The sequence below is a fragment of the Herpailurus yagouaroundi genome, unplaced genomic scaffold (genome assembly GCF_014898765.1).
Source record: "Herpailurus yagouaroundi ecotype Mexico unplaced genomic scaffold, PumYag 186, whole genome shotgun sequence".
Lineage (NCBI taxonomy): Eukaryota > Metazoa > Chordata > Mammalia > Carnivora > Felidae > Herpailurus > Herpailurus yagouaroundi.
The window spans coordinates 18,272,837-18,277,768 of NW_024412417.1; the positions used below are offsets into that span (position 1 = coordinate 18,272,837).

The 4,932-nt window shown below is 36.8% G+C and overlaps 1 long non-coding RNA gene across 1 annotated transcript in view; it reads left to right on the forward strand.

Moving 5' to 3' along the window:
• Positions 1 to 284: 284 nt before the first annotated feature.
• The window catches only part of LOC121042852 (uncharacterized), a 9,482-nt gene continuing 4,834 nt past the window's right edge, over positions 285 to 4,932 (forward strand). The window contains exons 1-2 of the long non-coding RNA XR_005796489.1: positions 285 to 1,128; positions 3,753 to 3,863. This is a non-coding gene — a long non-coding RNA (uncharacterized LOC121042852). The remainder of the gene's footprint in view (positions 1,129 to 3,752; positions 3,864 to 4,932) is intronic.

Here is a 4,932-nt window from a genome sequence, read left to right on the forward strand (position 1 = left end):
AAGAACAAATGAATGAGTGAATGAGCTTATTCAATTACTTCTGTTGCATTTTGAAGGTGCAGGGTGAGTCTGCCTAGAATTGGGATGAAGCCAAACTTGCTCTAAAGAATGAGTTAGATATAATAACATGGCACAATAATAATGCATAACATTTTTTAATCCATAACAAATTAATTTCCTCATTTAACAATTACAGCACCCCCGTAATTATGTATTATTATTTCCATCTTGCAGATGAGAAAGACTGTGGCACATAGAGGTTAATTACCCAAGATCTATGAGCTATAATGCCTTCAACCATACTCAGGATTAGGAAACAGGGAAGAAAGCATTTCTTAAATTTAGGGGACAGGAACAACATGGCATTTATAACTGAGATGAGTCTCCTCCTCCTCCTAACCATGGCCATCATGGATTCATGTTATAATCTTCCAAAACAGAGCTAATATTAAGCAAAGATGCACCAGTATGGTTGTCCCATCCACTAACAAGCATCCAATCTGATTGTTCAGATTATACTTAGGATCAATTCTGAATGGTTTGACCTGTGCTATATCATTTGTTATATATATTACCCTAAAATAACATCCAACAAGATAAAATAGAGTTTATTCCTCAAAAACACCATCGGGCACCTCTCAAGTTTTCATACAGATCCCTATGATGACAAAACAGGTGGGAAAGCATTCTCCTCCCTTGTATACTTAACACAATGTCATTCAGCACATATTCTGTGGATATATTCTTGAAATATATCCTATATTTGAAGGGCACCATATTTTATGACTCTGCTCTGGCACTTTCAGGGTTCAAGAATATCAGCAGGGCTATGGCAGTGGCAGCTATGTCTAAGAGGAAGCACTTGGCTGTAATCCCTGGAGGCAGAGCCAAGACCCCTTCACTCAACTATGTAAGCATCAAAGGTATCCACAACAGATGGAAATACCACAGGGGGCTAAAACAGAAAAACAAGAAGATGGAGAATATCACCTGGTGACTGATGGCACTTCATGAGTACATGTGAAATATCCACTGGTACCTCTCAAACAAATTGGAAAGACTGCAAAGAGATGGAGATACTGCAGTGGATGGGGTGAGGAAGATACTGCGGTGGGTGGAGAAATATAGGTAGGTGAAGAACGTAAAAACTATTATGTAAATATTTCCCTGCCTCTGACAAGAGAAATTTCTGGTTTGGTGGGTGCCTTGCTATCTAAATCAGTTTTTACCTGTAGCTACCTATACGTTGGAAAGAGGTCAGACATGATTAATTTATTCCACATAAGAAAGTAGAGAAGGGACTCAAGGGAAGATCTGGAAATAGAAAACTGGGGGCTAGAGAGGTTTGGAGAAGAGTCAGAAGAAAGAGGAAACCTGTGGCCGTGTGGCTATGAGAAACTTGGGAAGATACATCGAGTACAGAGTTTTACAATAAAATGATGTTTCCCGTGAGATAAAATCCCTCTTTCTCAGTAAAATGAATGGCTTTTGGGCAAGTGACTTCTTTGGCATGAGCGAGAAGAATCATTGGTCCTTGCTCCATATATGGAGCTAATATCTGGGTTAGACTTTTAATGTGAACACAAATAAAACAATTTATTTCATTTTGGTCTTTCACACTAGATTAGAGCCTTCCCAGAGCCTAGACTGTATCTATCCCCTTTTTCTGGCATACAGAATGCAACTAATAAATATTTGTGATCCAGCCGACTGTCTGACTGACTCATAATTCCTGCTGATGAGATCTGAAGACATACGAGCATCACCCTCCCTTGTAGGTTTTCCTGTGTTCATCTTTACTAGGTTCCAAGACCCCACTTTCTGGAGAGTCGCATGAGAGATTCAGGATCCATATATTTCAAAGCAAATTCCAGAAATGAAATCGCAGCAAAAACAGTACCCACCAGTCCCAGTCACCCACAGACTATGGTTGAAACCATTCAAGAAACATTGTAGAAATACCTTCCAGTGTGAGGTTACTTGTTAATTCTACAACAGAGATAACTTCTACAAGTACCCAAGTCATAAAAGAAAACAAACAGCTGGAGACTGTAACAAGTAGAAATACAGATGCCAACATTCCCCTCATACCAGAATGGAGAAAGATTTCCATCGGAGACCCAGTGAGATGAGATTTTATTATGGGAAAAAGCATACAAACCACTTTGTATTTATTAACTGCCTCCTTTCTTCTCTTTTTCCCTATAGAAATCTTGATTCCTAGATGAGAAAAAATGCAAAGGTCTCTCTATCTCAACTTTTACAACTTCAGATAGAACACATATTTTACATCTTCTCAGAAACTCAGAAAGAATATGATTGGAAATGAATGGCTGGAATCACCATGTGATGAATCATGTACCAAATGGCACATGGATGGTAACTAATCCTTGAAGCCAAAGCTGATAAATGACTTCCATTGAACAGTGACTGGAAGATACAAGACTTTCTGTGATTCTGTTATTCTGTCTGTGATTAGAGAGTTGTGACAACCTCTGCTCATCAGAGGTTGGATGAACTGTTCTGTAGTGGTTAAGGTGGGAGGCAAATTGCTTTTTTGTTTTTGCTTATTTCCTGTTTATGCTATTTAACAAAACTGAATCATATTGGATAAGACATTTAATTATTCTAAGCTTAATTTCCTTACCCAGAAAATGAGGATAATAATACAGTATCACTTTTATAAGGGAGATGTGAAGATTAAACATAATAATGGATATAAAGTACTCAACACATGTCTAGAGCATATCAAGTGCTCCTAATGTTGTTACTGTTTCTAAATTTGAATTTTCTTCCTTGTGCTCAAAAATGATCTTTTAAACTTGTTTTGTTGAATGTTATGATTACATTTACCTAACTCCATTCCCTATAATTTCATCTTCTCCATTGTTTTAAATTGCTTCTGAACCTCTTAAAAATCACATTTAAGTGATTCATATGGGACAGTGACCACATTCACAACACATCAACAGCTTTGGTTTCCTTGAGGGCAGGGACTAATGTTTTCTTCCTCACTGCTGCATCATCACCACCTGGAACAGTGAGTGCCTGACACATAACTGGTGTTCAAGAAATATTTGTTGAATGAATGAAACGAGTTGGAAATAATTTAGTAAGACTATACTATTCTACAGAGACATCTAGTAGGGAAGACACACATATAAACCAGTCACTTGGTAGTGTGATGAGAAGTTTATTCCCTGGGAACCATGGGAGCAATGTGGATGCCACTTAAGGCCTCATCACTAAGACTTGTTACCAGATTCATTTCCGGCCAAATCAACTAGATGACCTTATTTTCATGACTTCTTTTATGACTACACTTGTGGCATATATCACTCCATTCTGTTTCCTAGGATAAGGAGATAAAGCAGCAAGTGTTTGCCTCTGATAAAATGAAAAAGAACTGAAAAACTCTACTATTAATCTTATAAGAAATATATAGACTGGCATGACTTGTACATAAGCAAAGGAAATCTTTTTTTCTCTATTTTTTCTTCAATACTAATTTTGCTTCCCCTTGGGCTCTAATCAGATTAGGAATTTGGCAATTAAATTAGAAAATAAATTCTAGTGGTATATAAAACTTGTAAAAATAGAATGGCTTAATCAGCCTCTTCAAACATTATAGGCAAAGGCCCGTCCTTTCAATGTTAACCTTAAATGAAGTACCCATTAAATCTGAATTGTTTTTATTTTCTTTTTCATTGAATATGTGCCTTGATTCTTTCTTCTTTATCCTCCTCTTATAGTTAGCAAAAATCTTGAAAGAGACAGTTGGGGCAAATAAAGAAAGGCTGGATTACCACCAGTAATAACTGAAAAATTGGAAAAGATAGTCATAACCATTTTATTCTCTATAGGTAAGTATTCCTTTTACTTGTGATATATGCAGATGGATCATTTTTAATCCCAGAGGCACAAAACAACCTGAATATTTAGCAAAATGTGTCCCAAATTTGTATCACATTCTCCCTCAGTGTATTTATCAAAAAAGCATACATGCCCTTTGTACTATTATTTACCTAATAGTTTCCTTAACTCAAATTTTAAGTTTTCTGTGTATCCTAGATTTATCTTAAAAAAGAGTATCTGGAAAACCAATCACAGGTGCTTTTTCCTAATGTATATTAAAATAAATACAGAATATTAAAATGAATGTCCACAAACCACCTGCCAAATATTTTATATCCTCAGTGGAGTGTGTGCCACACTTTGGGAGACATTACTTAGAGCTATCAACAATAGGGTACTATTTCTTTGTACAATGAATGAAGTAATACCTCCTGTCAACTGCAGCTACTGCAGTTCCTCAGGATCAGTTTGCATCATGCCCAGAGTGTTTGGGGATTGTTCCCATTTTTCAGCCAAATCTGAAACATGAAAAAGGTTTGGAAACAGAGGCTTCTGTACTTCCACTGCCAGAGAGCACATGAAAGATTTCCCTACATCTCAAGTGGGAAGTCATGGCAAAGGGCTGGCAGCAGCCCTAAATGTGATGCTCTCCACTAACAAAAATGTCCAACTGGAGGCCTGAAATTGAGACTAACGACTGACCAGGAATTTCAACAGCTCTTCTCATGATTCTGTCAAGGGAAAAAATAGTGAGGTTATTTAGTGTCTGAAGAGTAAATCTTCACTCCTTTTTTTGTCTTGTTTTTGGATGAGTGTTGGGGAAATAGTAACAAATTTCTCCTCAAGAGTTGCATTCCCCTTGAAGAATTTACATTCCTTCCTGACATCGCTTAAGGAGCCATAAAAACACATCAGTTTAAAAGAGGGAAAGGAGAGTTAATATTTAAAGGAGCAGTTAAGAATAGTTAATCATAACTAACATTTGAATACCTATGATATGTCCAGGACCGTGCTAATCATTGTACCTGTATTATCTGTTCTGTTAACAATCACAAAAACTCAGTATGTAGAAACTTT